The 17,596-nt window shown below is 49.4% G+C and overlaps 1 protein-coding gene across 1 annotated transcript in view; it reads left to right on the top strand.

Moving 5' to 3' along the window:
- Positions 1-17,596, top strand: part of LOC126535854 (uncharacterized) — a 170,600-nt gene that overhangs the window by 99,794 nt on the left and 53,210 nt on the right. The window lies entirely within an intron of this gene.

Below are 17,596 nucleotides of genomic sequence, written 5' to 3'. Positions count from 1 at the left end.
AAGCCATGCGCTCCCTTATCGCACGCTTCAAGACCTTTGTGCTTCCCGTGCGACCGGGTGAAAAGACAACTGTATTCATATTTTGGAAAACCGCATACAACATAGAAGCGATGCATGTTTGTTCAGCATGGCGGCTAAGTCAGAACGCCGCTGTATGGTTGCCTTACTATGCCTCACTCCCTCTTAAGGAGAAGAAGGAAGGCAGTACACTTAGCGTGCGCTCCCAAACCACATTGCAGACATACGAAAGAGCAATAAAAAACATTTACTCCAATCCTACCGGTGCTAATATAGGGGGTAGAAACTTCGAGGTTAACAAAGAAGCTCGAGCACAATTTAAGGACCGCGCAAGAGCGATGGGACGAAAAATGTTAGGCGTAATGTTAAGAGACAGGAAGAGAGTAGTGTGGGTTGGAAAGCAAACAGGGATAGCCTATATTCTAGTTGACATTAAGGGAAAAATGTGCATCTTGACAGGCCGTGTAATGCGTAGGGTACATAACTGATCATTAGAGAGAGAGAGAGAAAGAGAGAGGAGAAGAAGGAAAGGCAGGGAGGTTAACCAGACTGAGTCCAGTTTGGTACCCTACACGTGGGGCGGGGAACGGGGAGTGAAAGAGAGAGCGAACATGAGTATATACCGCACTTTCACATGCACTAAGTTAGGTGTAGGATGTCTATAGTCTGGCACTCAAGTCTGTTGCGTTCAGGTAGTGAAGAAGCACTCGAACTGCTTTCTGGGTTAATGAACTGCGAGGCCAGGCTCCAAAGATCATTGCTTCTGTAAATGGCCTGTCATCCAATCTATTCAAGACACACTGGAGAGTCTTACGTTAGAGTTACAGAACGTACTGGGTGCCAAGGTAAGGGAAGCGCAGTCGGGGACGGCAGAAAATTGGGGTTGGTGATGAAATCAGGAAATTCGCAGGCGCAAGGTGGAACCAGCCAAAGCAAGGTTTTGGGATCGCTGGAAGAGGCGTGTTGGATCTGGAGGACAATCCCAATTGCTGTCCCCCAGATTTTGGACCTTCCCGTTGGGTGCGGGAGTTGGCCCAGGTTGAGGAGGACGTTGAGATGAAAACTGGAGGTTTATTTACATTATTTACAGTGAGAGCACAAAGAAATTAACAGTCATAAAGTCATTACGGACCGGCAGCAACTCGGACGCTGCGGTCCGTGGCAAGAAGCTTGAAAGAGATGAATGGAGGAATGCTCTCTTGGTGCTCCCGGTCTCTGGCTTTTAAGCCCTTCGGTGTCTCGAAGTCACGTCACGTTCGGCCAATCGGCGAGCCCGCTCAGGTGACGCCATTTTCGGCCAATGGTAGGCGCCCGTGCGATTGTGTCACACCCGGCGCACAGGGTCGCTCCTTGGGCCCCAATTGTCCGAGGGCTTACTTCTCTCTGCGGTATTGCCATCCCGACTTGCAAGCGCCGTCTCAATAGGCGGAAGGGGGCGACGTTTCAGTGCTACCAAGCAGCTTTGCTCGGGGCCTGCGTTACCTGAAACTGTGCCAGGCTCCCGCTACACTTTCGGGAAGAGTCAAGCAGTAAATAGCTCCACCTGCGGCGCACGAGGTGGGGGACGCCAACTCGTTTGCACGTGCCGCGCCTCGGGAACGGGGTAGATGTGCTTCTGCGCTCCTTAATTAGCTGTGACGTGATTCGATGTGGTCTGGTGAACTCGAAGTAGGCTCAAGAAAAGGTCCCGTATCTAACAGGCGTTCGTCCTGCAGTGGACATAAAAAGATGACGGTGATGATGATGATGATGAGGATTTCAATCCGGCCCTCTGTGTGGGGCTACTGGGTCTTGTGATGGGGAGAGGCGGCAGGAGATGGGAATAAGGACGGGACGTTGATTGCGCCGACTCTTGGTTAGGCTCACGGTTCCAGAAGATGCAGGCCTAAGAGGAGCTAATGACACACCCAGATTAATATTTCTTGCTCTGAGCTCGTATATTAGAGTATAGTATTAGCGGAATTGTCTATTTTAGTGGAAATAGACTTTTAAACGTTTCCTTCTGTAGATATTGCAATTTTGTCATATCAGCTGCACTATACTTTAAAAAAAAGGGTACTAGTTGCAAGACAAACGGCAGGCTGATGTTAGCTAATCACCAAAACTTCGCTAAATAACTGTGTCATTAATCAACCTAGAGCGCATCAGAGTCGATCGTGCAATAATGAAATAATATTCATTTATCAGAAGTCGGTCCTGTGCTTTGCAGCAGTTTCGACAAATAAGCCCTCAAAATATGTGGCTAAATGCATCCATGTTCCTTTAACATTTATCAGCATTTCGCGTTCCACAGTGAAAAGTGACAGCCGGTGCAGGTGCAATGCGCGATCGTCTCAACACAGCCCTGTACTGTGCAAGCTTCTTACATCCTGACAAGGTGGTTATTTGCTTCAGTTGCACCGAACCAGGGACGACGCAGTACGCACCTCGCACAAGGTTTGCACAAAGAGTAGCGACTTCATATTCGCGCTTCCGTATTTACACAAGAAATGCAGACGCGCGACGACAAAGGCGAACTCCCCCTCTCTCTGGCAGCCGGCCCATTGAAATCGGTACCTGCCAATTTTCCGGAGGCGAAGAAGAAACATCTGGCACGCAAGAACCTGCTTCTGCTTTCTCTCGCTGGAAAGGTACCGCAAATTCATTGTACTTATGGAGCCCATTTTCTTTGCTCATATTTTCCAGCTGTGTAAAGGAACCCTGGGAGGTCTAAATTTACGCGCAGACTTGTATACGAAGAAGAAACCCCTGCGGTTATCGAAACCCTGGTGTCTGTTTAAGACGCCAGGCGCGGCGCATTACCATAAACTCTCAAAGGATCAGGCAAGCGAGCCTCGTCATTTTCCGTAAGCTTTCAAAGACACCTGCCGCCTAGAGATGCTGTGTAAGCGACGAAATCAAGACGGAAACGGTGCTGAAATGAGCGCGTATGGAGAAGACATGCATGAAATATTTGGAGTGCTTGGCTGGTTCAAGAAGGCCGAGACCGTTCTGGTCGCGAATTTCGGAAGTTTCTTGAATGTTTGCACGTGCATTCGCTATGCCCAAGTAAAATGGCCTATAGACTTGACGGAGCAGATGGCTGAACACCATTGGATTCCGCGTAGAGTCATTCTCAACGCCCCTTTAGAGGAGGGCTCGCCATCAACCGAACGCTTCTCGAGACTTCGACCTGTTGATATATATGCACGATTGACGTAGCGGGGCGCGTTTCTTGAAACTTCAGAGGCTCTTTCGCTGTGGCGTTTCTGTACCGACTCGAACGTGTACGTGGCACTGCTCGTTTTCTTTTTTTTTATTTCTATACTCTAGAGATACAGAGAATAGACAGATGGATTTGGCAGCATCGATGCGCGCTTTGAAATTTGAGACGTATCTCTTCTAAAGAGGTAGACAGCGACCACTTTCACGAGACATTTGTCTCTATATATACTGCAGTGAGGGCGAAGAGCGCGCACTGCTCAATTCGAATGCCGGTATGGAAGCCACTCCGAATGAAATTTTTTTTTTCCTGACTCATGCTAGAGCAGCTCAATGTGGAGGCACTCTCGCAAATACGTTGGCAAAACCAGAGCCATACGTTCTCATAAAAGCAAACGTGGTTCGCTTATTCGCCCCGGCACACCATACGCCTCGCGAGGGCTTTCGTGGATGTTACTTTTGCCTGAGTTCCCACGAGTTAAGGGACACGCATCCATGTCTATATATATATATATATATAGACATGGATGCGCGTCCCTTAACTCGTGGGAACTCAGGAAAAAGTAACACACACAATGGAACTGTGGATTGCGTAAGCGCCAGCTATTCGCTGGACCGTGTTGAATGCATCGTATTACGTCGGGGTAAAAGCTTCCCAGAAAACCGAGAGTCTATTTTATATACAGGAGCCCACTTCGGCGGTACGAACATGCGTAGCGGAGTTCTGGACGCCTCGCGGCCCTCCATGGTGCAAGAAACGAAATATAGTAGAGTCAGCACTAATCGTAATAAAGCAGCGTAATGTATGGAAACGAAAAACGGTAACGGAAACACGGGTTTAAAAAGGCGGTGTACGTGATTCGTGCAATAAAACCGAATGATCCAAAGGAATCGCGGGTGCTATTGCGGCACAAATGGACTTAAAAATGGCGTGTTCTCAAACGGAACACGCTTCGATGCACATTTACAATATTTTATAACTTGGGTCCTTTCTCTTCTATTCTGGGGCCCTATTACGTAAAGCTATACCAATTTGTTTTTACTCCAATCTCCTGACGTCAAACTTAGGCAACCACCGACGCAGGCGTCGGGTGGCAACCCGCAGCGTTGTTTGAAAAGCCCAGTGAAACGTGCTTATCATTTATAGGGTGTCACTTTCTTTTGCTTTCAGAGCGAATATCATTGCCTACATTGAGCAGTTTTTCTTATCTATATGACTGAGAAGAGGCGAGGAGCACGCGCAAGCGGAGAGAGTTTCGGTGGGGCCGAGCGAACACAGTGAAAGTGTAGAAAACCGGACGACGAGGATGGTGCTGGCGTTCGCGATTGGTCCGCTTCGCCTCACTTAGCTTGCGGTGGCTGGTCGAAAATCGCGGCGGATTGCTACGGAAGGTTAAAAATGCCGCTAAAACTGACACTCAGCAAAGTAAAGTTGGCCGAGCAATGTCGCATACGTGCAGAAAGATCTCGGTAACGTTATACTGCCACGCAAAATATTTTATTATACGCAAATAAGTCCATGCTTATTAGCCAGTGCCACAGCGATCGGCGGTCCGCCATCTTCTATTACTTTCGGGACGGGGCAGCCTCCGGTGGCTATTCAGAAAATTTTGTTCGGCATAGTAATGTATCTTTAACGCGTGCACGGCACTTTGACGCGGTGAGTTTTCGCGGTGTTGTGACGTCGCGGGACCGAAAGATGCAGTGGGTGGTGGCCTCAAAATTTTTTGACCAATCGTGGAGGTCTGAATGCAGAATTGGAATAGAAAAGTTTGGAATGGGGCTCGACGTTATAGCGCCCCTGCTCCGTTTTTATTCTTGTTATTTCCCAGGAAACTAAAGTGACTTCAAGAGCAAGAAAACTAAAGTATACATAAAAGAACCTTGATTATTTCAGCGCTTGTGGAAGCCTTACAGTAAACGTCCCGTTATCTTGAAGTATAAAACAACGCTATGTTCTGTCGAGCTCTTTGGACGTTCTCATCTGAGTTCTCATCTTCCAGCGGAGCTGTAAAAAAGACAAAGCACACCACTGAGGGTAAACGTTTACTTACGTTGGGACTTTTCCCGTCCGTGTCAATAGAATACTCTGCGAACACGCACAATCGCTACCAATAACGACTCAACCTGTCGAAATGTCCAAATTCAAACGCGCCAAGTGTCTCAAGATGCTGGCTTGACCGCAAGAAATTCATAAGGCCGTTCTATGCCACTTGTTGATGCACAATAAAGAAAAAAATGCGTTCGAGGCGTAATTATTTCAATGTCGGTCTTCTGTGCTCGATTGTAGATCCTGTGTTAGAATCCTGCCGGCGGATGATTTTATTAAGGTTTATTTAACTGTTTATTGCACAGTACTTTGTTGAATATGACAAATTTACAAAGTCGAAGAGACTTTTAAAGCCAGGACGAAGTTTAGGCAAATCCATGTACTTCCCTAATTCCCATGGAGGCAAGAAACCACGGAGGAAGGAAACTAAGGAGAGGCCCTGACGTCACTCTTTGTGAAGCAAAAGTGAAGCCGGAATTTGGCGTTGCTCATGGCGATGCTCCGCCTTTTGGGCCACCCTCCTCTCTTGTTTACATCTTTCGCGAAACCACGCTGCGCTGCGCGTGGTGTCGCGCGCGGAGCGCGCGCGCTCGCGCAACATCTGGCAGAGCAGGGTGCAGGTAACACAGCACAACAAGACACGGTGACTAACGCAAACCCGCCCACTCAGCGCCTTTGCCACGGCCCGAAACCTACCAGAGCAACACGTGTGAGCGCTCAAAACCATAACAACGCCGCCATTGTGGCCCAAAAGGCGTGGCCATACAACAACAAAAAAAAAAGCAGAAAAAAAATGAGAACCTACTACGTCATTTCCGCCACACTTTTCTCCTAGCGCGCGGAGGGGGTAGGGCCTCTCCTTAGTTTCCTTCCTCCGTGAAAGAAACAAAGGCTGTGTTCCAAAACTCGCCGTAGATGGCAAAGTAGACGGCTAAGCGGACAGGGGCCATCTTAAGTCTCGTTCCAATTCTCACGAAAACGTCTAAGTAGACAGCTTCGCGAAGACAGCATCGAAGTCAAAAACGATGCAGGCTACTTTCCTGTCCAAACAAGATGGGCGGATGAGCAGGGCGCTTGGAAAGATGACAGGAAGGTTGTCTGCGCACAAGAAAACGTAGACACGCTATCCTATAGGCTGTTAGTGTATTAGCTACCTCGTGTTTTTCATAGGTTAGCAGGCGCTAAAGTACAGAACTGATGTGGGCTTTTCTGAACTTTTTCTTGTCGCCGCGAGGTGGCGTCACGTCCCAGAAGTGTCTTCCGTACGTCCTCCAGACGACTCGAAACGCGTTCTTTTACGCGGCCTCATCATTACACATCAACACATCCACACATCCCACATCATCAACACATCCATTATACGAGAGGCCCTTAAGTCACGTTTTTGAAGCCGGAAGTGCAGCCATGTTGGTGCGCCATCTCCCTTTGCGTCTCCAATCAGTTCGCCGGAGCAGATAGGTGCGAGCTTTGAACTTGCATTGCTACTAGCCATCGGAACTTTCATTGAGCTTGCATTACAACGAGAAGTGCGTGCTGCCGAAGCGCGTCAGAACAAAGCCTACGAAACTTCTGCAACAGTTTTAGTGAAGCAGACGCGTTCCTGTGCTTTTCCGTGGCACGTTGAAGAAGACGAAGAAGAACCGCGCCCTAATTACTTGAGTATCTATGCCATGGGCACTTAGGACAACAACAACAACAACAACATCTATGCCGCTGGCTGATACTCACACTCATAGACTCAAAACACAGCGTTAAGCTTACACACCACGCTCCAAAGTCAGCTTGTCTCGCAAACGGAATGTGCTGCGAGAAAGACACGGGCCGAAAAATTTTGTTTCACCTTTCAACTCGAAAGACTAGCGAAGACACGAACGGGCAGGAGCATCCTGGACAAACTCGGTATAAGTTATCACAAGCAGCACGGCGACAAGACATCCCTTCCAAGCGCGATCAGGGAAAAGCTGCAGGTGGCTAATATACCCAAGAACATGAGCCCCGAATTCAATCAGGGTCGAAGAGAGAGTAGAGCCAAGGCTTTACTCAAAGCCTTCGGTAGGGACAAGGAAGCGCTGTACGTAGACGCGGCAGAATACGAGGATCGACGTGCATTTGTAGTGGCCGTCCTCAATACCGAAAAATAATTGGTCAGTTCTTGTAGCATACGTGTAAAAAACCCCGAGGTAGCGGAAGAGGTGGCGATAGCCCTAGCCATCGTTAACCCCAGTTGTAGATACGTACTCAGTGACTCGCAGACGGCGGTCAGAAACTATGCACAAGGCAGAATTTCGCCGAAGGCTGAGGCTATACTCAAAGCCAACGCGAGCTATGTCACCTCCGAGGAGACGGAGGAACGACACATTATATGGTTCCCGGCTCACACGTCCCCCGACACCCCCGTACCCAACCTCAACGAGGAGGTCCACCGCGTAGCGCGAGGTCTCACGTTCCGCGCCCGCGAAGAAGGATCCTCTCTTGGGGTTGGAAATCCAACGGAGGCATGGACAGAGAGGGACAGAATGACCAGATACTGTGATATTACAAAATTTTATCAAAACTCAAGGCGGGTTTATCCGCCCCCTAACCCCAAACTCGACAGGGCCCAAGCGGTAGACTGGAGGCAGCTACAAACAAAGACCTTCCCCAACCCCGTCCATCTCAGAAGGATATATCCGGACATCTACTCAGATGATAACTGCAAATTATGCAGCAGGGCTCACGCATCTCTTAGACACATTCTCTGGGAATGTGAAATTATATGCAAAGAAAATGCAGTTTCCCCAGATGAAGCTGCGGCGCGATGGACGGCCGCGTTGCGCAGCTCAAACCTCAAAAATCAACTATGGGCCACCCAGCGAGCCCGTGAGGCGGCGAGGAGACAGGATCTCCGGACCTCCTCGGGGGCGGCCTAGGCCCAGGCCACGAATTTGCCGGATTGTTACTAAAGTTGTCACCACCACCACCACCTTTCAGAGTCCGAGAACAGCAGCGAGAGCTTCAGACTACGGTTGCTATGGCACCTTGACGTTTGGCGTGTCGGTCCCAGCGCTCCTTTGCGAAAAACAGCACGTGACCTCCGCCACACTTTCTCCATCATGTCCGTGCTGGCCGGGGCCTGTCCTATGCTTTCCTTCTTCCATGCATAATTCCTACGCCGGCTGAACCGCCGCGATCGCAGCTCCCGTAGCCAATAGAGCCGGAGTTCCCTCTAGTAATTATTGTATGAAACGATGTATCGGGTGGTTTCTTAGCTTTCCTCTTGCTACGCCCGGCGTCAGTACATGCCTTACTGGTTTGCTTTGCCTCCTCATAGAGGGCGCGGGAGTTTTGAGGCACGTACATTGAAAAATGTGTGGGAAGGTATACAGAAATATACAGCTCCGCTGTAAATGGTGCCGAGTCTTCGCAACACTCTAAAATGCTTGAGGAGCTATGTAAATAAGGACAATTACGATATAGGCGTTAATAGACCAGCTAGAGCGGTTAAAATATCCGCATCTACTTATGTGCGAACCTGGGACCGCAAATGACCAACAATTTGAATTGCGCGCATCAGTATGGAAGTGTAAAGTCTACACATAGGTATGTCATTTGGCCAAACAAGCGAAAATTGGGAAAATGCACGGAAGTTTGCGGCCACCGCATAGCCACACTTTCTTTGGCACACTTTAAACACTCGCCAACTCATGGTCCCAAATAAGAGGAGATGTGAGACTCTGCTGTGAACTCTCAATCTGGCGCGTCTAAGCTAACTGCTTTGATGGCCGTGTGCCAAGATCTTTCTTTTTTTTATTTGTCAAGTATACAGTGCTTCTCCATCGAAAGCGTTCGCTTTGCCCGATAGTTTCGCCTGTTTGAAAATGACTGTGGCACCGCAAGCGGAAGCGATCGATACGTTCCTTTGACTGGCCGCAGAAACGGGCCGGCTGTCTCGGCGCGTCTGCGAAGGAACGCCATGGGACAGCCTACGTATAGTGCTGCGTCTCAACTCAGCGGACTGACTTGCGGCTTTTTGAAACACGTTATCTCCTTTTTTGCTAATTTTTGCTTGAACTGATGTTTCTGGAAGGAAGCTATAAATTCCTTCGTGCAGGCTAAATGCCAGAACTTTCCACCATATTGACCATCTCTGGTCGTCCAGTCTATCAAACCTCTTTCCTGCTGTCAAGCTTTCGTATCTTGGCACCTAATAAAAGATGTCAACTAGCCATGGAATTCCCATCTTTAGTGAAGCTGCATCATGCACCTTGTCTTCACTCGCTTTCGCCTTTTGTTTTCTTAGCTTGACTCAGGAACGTCAAACTGAAGTAGAATGTCTTGAGCTCAGGGTTACGTTCGAATCCGTTCCGGCGAACAGAATTGTCTACCTCGACGTCTGTGAAGACAGCTTCTTGTCAGCGTAATAAGACAAGAACTCGCCTTTACGCTCTTCAGAATCTGACGTAAAAGCGTTGATGTACCGTTAAACTGAAGGGTTATTGGGAAAAATCTTCACCAACGTTGTCTCTTCTGACGTTTAACGTCTGCGTAGGAAAATCACCTAAGAGAACTGTCCTGCGATTTTAGGCACGGAAGAAACGTGACCGGTCGCTTTTCATAGACGTCTACTGGTATATGATATATAAAAAAAAAGAAATGCTGACTTAATATTGAGAACCTGGAGGTGTGTTGGGCCTATGCTTTATGTGGAGGGTGATCACACACACGCACTTACAAACACGCGCGCACGCACACTAACACGCGTACACACATACGCACTTATTTCTCACTGCGAGACATATGGTTAAGAAAGGCCAGAAGTAACACACACCCACGCACACAAACATGCCATGCGCACGCGCCGCATTCCCCGAGGTTGGCGGCTAACCGTCGAAGGCGCCCACGAGCTCATCGCGCCGATTCCCGAAGCAGTGGTGGCGCGCGCCGTTGCTTCACTTTCGCGCGATGCAGAGAGGAAGATGGCGACGCAAGACAAATAGAGAGAGGAAAGGTTGAGAAAAAAAATAGTTGCCTACCCGTTGTACATTACGTTCACAAACAGGGACACGCTACCGCGCGAGCGCTGCTGCTGTTCCTTCAAGGGAGATTGGAAATTCTTACGAGCGTTCCGCGGTCGTCCCCCCTTCCCATGCACCGATGTTTGTTTGCCGAGGGTGCCGTTCTTATATGGGTGCACTTTTTCATTCTGCGTTGGGAAAGGACAGATGAGGGAGGGTGGGCTGTCGGCGCTCGGCAGCCGGCCGTGGCTTGTTGTTCTTACCTCTACAGGCGTCCCCTCCTTCTCGCCTTATTACCCCCTGGGCGTCTTGGGAGAACGAGTCGGGCGCAAGGAGATCGCTTTTATTGAGGGCGCACCTCAACCCCACTGTCTCCCCAACCCGCAAACTTCGCGCTTTACAGCGCAAGGGAAAGGGGGGGGGGGGTATTTGGAGGCTGACAGTACTCTGTACGTCGTTGCTGCTGATGCTTGTTTACAGGCTTCGCTATAGCGCGGTGGAGGGGAAGTACGAGCGAAGAGACGGAGAAACACCGAGGTTGCCGCCACATCGCGTGTGCGCCGCTGCGTCTGTTGGCGTGTGCTGGAGGCCTGAGAGGAGCACAGCTGCCCGCTGGTTGCAAGCCGTTGCCGCGGCGTCGGGCCCGCGGCGAGCATTTCCAGCTTGTCGATTGCTCGCCGATGGAGTGTGTACCCGCCTCCACTTTGCAACAACACCGCTCCATAACCAGCTTGTCTGCTCCGCCCTTCGACCCCCCCTCCTCCCTTATTTTCCATTAAACTACGAATAGAAAAATCATTTTTCTTTTCTGCCTTTGTTTTTGTAAGGTTCTGCGCCAGCGCCCATTATCTGTTTATTTTTCTTCCGCCATTTCACTTACAACATCGCACCACAGAGACGCAGCAGTGATGTAACGAATAGACGTGGCCATTGGCGCGACTGATAGCTAATGCACCAGATATAGAGACTGGTGTCAGAAGCGACCAATGAAGAACACAATAAATGATGTCACTCTCATAGGTTGCCAAGTTACACATTTAGTGGATCTGTACTTAAGGGGCCATCGCACTAAGCGAGGTGTTCTTTCCTTCCGTAGAGGAGGCGAGCAAGCCTCGTAGGCTGTAGCTGTGGGCTAAATCCGAAAGAGTCGCTCTAGATTGCTTGCCACCATGCAGATTTCTTATCGCCCTTCATTTCCAAAGAACGAACAGCGGAACTTTGTTAAGCAAAAACTTGTATTTACTGTTCCGTCTAAACAAAAATGAAGGGGCCCTGAACCACTTTCTATTGAAGTCGAGATATGCAGGTGGAATTAACATGTCTCAGACAATGTTTCAGTAATACATTGCTGCAAAATTTACTTCAGTGCGTTCAGCAGGAGCGGAGTTCTTGGAATCAAATATCACCTGTGATCCTCTTCGCGATGCTCGCGCTCCTTCTTCGATGCCCTGCACTGCGAAGGCTACGGCGGAGCAGGGAGGGCCCACAACACTCGGCCTACTGCACTTCACCGTAGCGCGCAGTTCAAATGCGATGTTGGACGTTCACATAGACGCCACTATTTGCGATTTCGGCGCTTGTACGGCGCAGCAAACGCAGTTGTCCTCAGAGAGCTAGTGTCCCTGTACACTACAGAGAGCGAGCTTGTCGCGGTACCCCGCGGCGGTCGCGGTATTCACGCTACGTAGCAGACCGCAGCCGCATGCAACGCTATAGTGCGTATGCGCTGCGTTCGCTTTGTGCATAACAGGGCTAGAGTGCGCGCCCATGCGTTGCAGTCTGTTCGCGCTATAGTGGTGCGGACCGGCATCGTCCTGCACAAGCTTGGACAAAGCTGGTTCGCACCACGTAGCACGGACAGAGTGCAGCCTGCAGGTGACTGCAATCGGACAGAGTGCAACCAACGGATAGTATAGTCACATCCAACTTGCGAAGTTTGAAGTGCTGTAGCTCAATGCGAAGCGATGTCTGCGAAGGCGTCTAGCCAGGATCGACCTGCAGGAGTAAGTGCGCGCTGGCAAGCTTACGTGTGGTCTGACTTTTAAGTATCGCGTGGTTCTAGGCAAGTTGAGTGTTCAAATGTAATCGAAATTAGCGGGACCCAACGGCTACGACACCGGTAAGCTGGGTGGCCAAAATTCAATTCCGACGTAGGTGAGCGCGGCCGAGAGTGAGCGGACCATAATCGGCTTTTTTTCAGAAATACGTAATTCCTATCGAAATTCGGAAGGCAGATGTTCGCTTACTTCAGGATGTTTATTAAACTGCGTCGATAAATATCCACAGCAACAGTAGAAAGAAGTGCGCTGTCCAGACATCCTCCTTGATTGATGCCAGCTATCGACCAATAGCAGCCGCGTATGGCAATATATTATACGACAGAATAAAGCAGCCCGAAGAAGGTGAGGAGTAGGCCTCGCCTGGAAAGAGAGTGTTTGAGAAATATGTGACTTCGCTCCAAGGGCAGTACTTCTTATATTTAAGGTTGACGTCCAGGAGCGTGCGCGTGGACTTACACCATGGCGCGGGCTCCTTTTGTAACAAAACCGATTTCAGTTGCACTTACTAGGCGCTGTATCCTGGTCTCCTGACTCGGCACTCGTCTTTCTCCAAGGGTGGAGAATGTTGAGCGAGAAAGTCAACCCTAGCTCTTCTAATCCGGTAGACGTGTCTCGTGAGCGCGAAAGTCATGCTCCAAATGACGAAGGCGAGAAACGAGGCGGAGAAAGGGAGAAGGGGGCCAGCTACTCTATGACTGTCAAATTTCGACTGCAGCCAAGCACTGTACCTTTTCGCAGTGCACATATTACTCGCGTTCTACTTCAGTTTTATGATGATAGTGATCTTTATTGGCATCCCCTTCAAGACGGGGCGGCGACAAATATTTGCCTAGCCTGCTTGAGCTAGTCATGTTTCTTATACATCTTTTGCCGTCTAGCAGTTTACCTGGCTGTCCTTGATATTTTATTTCTGCATTAAAACATATCTTTGTTATGCCGTTAACTTATGCCTATCACGAACCCGGTTCTAGCTCTCCTCGCTGCTTTCTTTTTCTTTTTTTTCCCACCAGCATTCTCAAAGTCTCTTACTTATCTCAACCGCCTGAGCAGTTGATGCTTCCACCCGCTTTGAATCCCAGCGCTTCTGTAAGACGGCCGCTCCCTACGGTTCTTGTTGGGTCCATTGCGATGTGCTTACGATTCCATCGCGATGATCTGAGTCGTCTCCGAACTTTTGCTGCAGCGGGCACATGCCTCATCCCGTTGCGAATATCTTCTCCAGGATGTTTTTGTCCCTAGGCAGCCAGCTCGGGCCTCAAATAGTGATTGAAGAGAAGTGTGACGTAGTGAAGAAAGTGAAAAGCAACGCCACATTCGCCTTACCTCTGCATTGTGAAACGTTCCTGTACTCGACATTGCAAGCCGGCCCGTGCAACTCGACGGCAGCTGCGCTTCTCGGCTGTAGTGGTAACTGCGCTTTAATAACGCCCCATGGCGATTTTTAAGCAAACGTTTCGTAACCAACTGCTCTCTTCGTCTGTATTCGAAGATAATGGAGTGAAGATCTATTTCTCAAGAAACTCCTCGTCATTGGAAAAATACTCGTCTAATCAGATTTCACCACACCTGGTGGCCTAAATATAATCAACTCCCCACCCTCGCCCCACTACGGCTTCCCTCACAACCCACCGTGCAGTTTCGAAACTATGAACCCCGCGATGAATGAGGCTATCGGACGACCTACTTGTTTCCTTTCTCCTTCCACTTGTATCTCAGCGAAGAACAAAACATCTCAGGACGCGGGCGCGCCACCGTTCGAAGGGCAGGAAGAAAACACGCGTAGGCGTAGTGCAAAGAGCCTGCCGCAGCGATCAAAAATACATATCAGGTGGGCGTTTTTTTTTTCCCTCTCACCTCGTTCTTTGTTGCGTCACAGTAACTTTCGCTGCTCCCAGCAAGCCAATTGGCGGTGCTCCGTGCGCCCCCGGGGGAGGTTGCAACGGGGACGGGAGAAGTTTAGCGCGGGGGGCAAACACTGCGGCATCCGCTGGCGCACCGCGTCCTACATCGTCTCCTGTTTGCTCTCTAGAAGCGGACAAAAAATTCGACCCCCGGGATGCTTCCATGCTCTGCTTCGTGTCTTCGGGAGCAGCGGGAACCGTAGACTGGCGCTCTGTGCGGTGTGGGAGAAGCAGCGGGAGGGTGAGAACTTTGCCCGCGGCAATACCCGGTCGAGAAATGAGCAGCACTCGCAAGACGCCGCTTCACGCTTTCTGCTTCTTGTGTAGCGTGCGCGTAGCAGTAACAAAAGAAAAGGCCGCACTGGACCTCGGACCTGCTCCGCCAGCAACATACTTGAAGATGTGGCCTATCCTGCATTGCTTGCTATTTGTGTATGCCTGCGTGCGTTTGCGCAAGTGTGTGAGGTGTAACTTTGCGCGTGCATATGTGTGTATATGTCATGTGAGTGTTGCTAAGAGAATGAGAGAGAGGGAGAGAGAAAGTATGCGTGTGTGTTTTCCCGAGGAATATAGGATGCGACGAGCCTGCTGCAATTTTAACTAATGAAAAGGCGCGAATAAGCCCGCATGCATTGTCTCGGGCTCCTTGGGGAGTCTTCTTTGTTTTCTCTTCCCGCCCGCCTTATTATACAAAAAAAAAAAATGCTATAAGCGTCAACGAACGCCCTCCGAAGCGCTGTAAAGAAGACTGCCCGCACGGATAAGGTTTACTCAGCAAACGTGAGTGGCCTTTGTTTGTGCAAGTGTCTTTGCGACTGCACCACGCAACGAAAAATAAAAGTAAGAATAAAAATAAGTATGACAGCATAGCCCTGAAACGAGTAAAGACTATACCTCCATGCTTCATGAACTTAACTGGCAGCCTGAACTTCCTGCTTTGATTTTGGCGATCTTCCAGAAGTTAAAGAGAACGAGCGAGCGGCGAAGGCCGCGTTTATTTCTATGGACTTTCCTTATCCCGCGTCGCCATCGATCCTCAGGGAGCAGAAATAAAGTTTTCCCCGTTCATTTTGTTCTGTAAATAATGTGACGCGTTTTTTTGCAATGCTCAGACGCCACTGCAGTATGAATCGTGGATGAAAAACGTGATCCTCGTAAGCCGTTTCCTAGTCTCCAGCAGTGATTAAGAAAGTGCGCGCGCACACAGCGCTTGGTTTCCGGTTGGTAGAGTCGGGGACTGTGTTCGCAAAAACTAAATTCCCCAACTTCCTGGGTTCGGGATAATGCGAACGTGTGAAGTTGGCGCCTCATTGCGTGATTCTGACAGTTATTGAAGCCAGTCGTCTTACTCCAGCGCCCATAACACTATAGTGCAGTCTTTGCTACACGTTCTACAAGTTGGCGCCTCATTGGATGGTTTTGACCAGTTGTCGAAACCAACTGCTTTACTGCAGCTCCCATAACGCTTTCGTGCCGTCTTTACTACCATTGCTAGAGAATAGTGGGCTGCTAAACACGGCAATGAAATCAGAGAGTGTGCGTGGCTCGTCGTTTTGACGTAGCGCCCCTTGTTAAGAACGGCCAGCTGCAGTGCAAATTTTGCCAACCAGTTGCCACCGCGGGAGTCATCTTTTCCTGGAGCGTCGCCGCAAACCTTTAGCCACGGCGTGACTAAGTCGATTGTGTGTCGAGAACAATACGCGGGTCCTCCACTCTCCGTTGTTGGAGCCGAATTCGACGAAGCAGGCGTTGTGCCTGCACTCGCCACCGCAGCCCTAGTCTGCCGCGAGCGGGGAAGCGCCGCGGGAACGTCGACGGGGACCCCTTCCCACGCACCGTTCTTGCAGTAAGCCCCGAGTTCTACGAAGTCCGTGTGACGTCGGTTCCGGACCATGAACCTGTGTGTGTGTGTGTGTGTGTGTGTGTGTGTGTGTGTGTGTGTGTGTGTGTGTGTGTGTGTGTGTGTGTGTGTGTGTGTGTGTGTGTAAGTCGTCCGCGGAGAGGTAGCGTGTTTACGATGACTGGACGAACGTTTCCTCCACCTTGGAATCGGGGGAGGACCGAGTGTTTATAAACCGCTGCTGTGCGGATTATCAGTACACACTCTCTCAAGCAGTCATGTTAGACTGATACTTTCTCTCGCAGTCTTGCTAGACTGATGAACTGCATGTAAATACTGTAAATAAACCTATATTCCTCGTTCTCGATGAGAAGCAGTCCTTCGCTTCATCAACGTCCTCAGCGTGGATAAGTTGGACGACGGCATGGGCCAGCTACCTTCTAATTCATGCCGGACTCCAATCTTGACAACGGACCACGAGCGATGGGATTGAGCCCCCAATCCTGACACCCTGCACACCCATCGGTTGGCGTCGAACAGCGTGAAGAATAAGAATGAATGAACTGTTTGTGACAAGTACGCTGGTAGAAGTTTATGCTTCGAATGGCGCACGCAAATATCTGCGTCTCTCGCATTGCATGCCTCACAACTGGGCGTGTAAAACAGGCAATAATTGGTATGATAATATCACGCACCTTTAGTGACTGCCATGGATTTTTTTATTTGGTCTGGCAATAGAAAGTATATATATATATATATATATATATATATATATATATATATATATATATATATATATATGCGTGTATAGCCAATCGGATGGCTTACTCGTATACTCCATAGACTGTTCTTTACTGTCAGCATTTACAACGTAAGTCCATACTGGTGCATCAATGTATATGCACCTGGCCCTTGAGCTTCTCGCCTTGCAAATTTGATTGACTGCTGCTTATGGTGTCTATGTATGTATGTATGTATGTATGTATGTATGTATGTATGTATGTATGTATGTATGTATGTATGTATGTATGTATGTATGTATGTATGTATGTACGTGCGCACGCATACTCGTGTATACATACTTACACGGTCTGTTCTGAGAGTAGTAGGACTAACTTTTTTAAAAAATCATTCATGATAATAGCACACACAATTAGAATTTTTCAAAGCAGCACCCTTCCGCATCTACACACTGCTGCCAACGAGTTTTCCAGTTTTCGTACGCCTCCAGGAACGCCTGGACCGGAATGGTGTTTAGCTCCCTCCTGTTGAACCGCGTCTACCGATCCGTGATGCTTCTCTTTGAACGTCGATTTTATTCCCGGGAATAGAAATAAGTCTGGTGGGGCCAAGTCGGGGCTGTAGGGGGGCTGAGGCAGCGTTGTCACCTTGTGCTGGGCAAGATACTCCACTACGCGGAACGCTGTGTGGCTCGGCGCGTTGCCATGGTGCAGCCGCCAATTGTTGGCAATGGCTGGGCGGACACGAACAACGCGTTTTCGCAGTCTTTTGAGCACTTCCACGTAAAAAAC

The sequence above is a fragment of the Dermacentor andersoni genome, chromosome 4 (assembly GCF_023375885.2).
Source record: "Dermacentor andersoni chromosome 4, qqDerAnde1_hic_scaffold, whole genome shotgun sequence".
NCBI lineage: Eukaryota > Metazoa > Arthropoda > Arachnida > Ixodida > Ixodidae > Dermacentor > Dermacentor andersoni.
This window is presented reverse-complemented; position numbering and strand designations above follow the sequence as displayed.